Consider the following 636-nt stretch of genomic DNA (forward strand, 5'->3'; position numbering starts at 1 on the left):
AATTGAGCAGTGATAGCCGTAGCTGTATCCACTTCAAGAACTCCTACTACCTTTCCCTGTGGAAATCTCTGGGTTGGATACTGATATTCATTAGCAGTCATCAATTCAATTAGATCATAAGATTCCTCATAGCACTTTGCCCATAATGCTCCACCTGATGCTGCGTCGAGCATGGGTCTTGACTATGCTTTCAACCTGTTATAGAAACAATTGATGATCATCCAATCACGCATTCCATTATGAGGACACTCTCTAAGCATCTCCTTGTAGCACTCTCAAGCTTCACATAGAGTTTCTCCCATTTGGTGCGTAAATTGAGTAATAGCGTTTTTGATTGAAGCTGTCTTCGCCATAGGGAAGAATTTAGTGAGAAACTTCTGAGCAAGATCTTCCCAAGTAGCAATCGAACCAGCTAGTAGAGAGTGTAACAAGCTCTTAGCCTTGTCCCTCAGAGAGAATGGGAACAGTCTCAGTTTCACCGCATCCTCGGACACACCATTGAACCTGAAGGTGTCGCAGATCTCTATGAAAGCCCTGATGTGCATGTTAGGATCTTATGTTAGAGAACCCCCAAACTGGACTGAATTCTATACCATCTGAATTATGCCAGGCTTGATCTCAAAGGTATTAGCTGTG

At 43.1% G+C, this 636-nt stretch overlaps 1 non-coding gene across 1 annotated transcript; it reads left to right on the plus strand.

The window, feature by feature from the left end:
* The first annotated feature begins 231 nt into the window (after positions 1-231).
* LOC141681078 (small nucleolar RNA R71) lies at positions 232-336 on the plus strand. The gene has a single exon (XR_012558520.1). It is a non-coding gene; the product is annotated as a small nucleolar RNA R71 (small nucleolar RNA).
* The last annotated feature ends 300 nt before the right edge of the window (positions 337-636 follow it).

This window comes from Apium graveolens, chromosome 8 (assembly GCF_009905375.1).
Source record: "Apium graveolens cultivar Ventura chromosome 8, ASM990537v1, whole genome shotgun sequence".
NCBI classification, from domain to species: Eukaryota; Viridiplantae; Streptophyta; class Magnoliopsida; order Apiales; family Apiaceae; genus Apium; species Apium graveolens.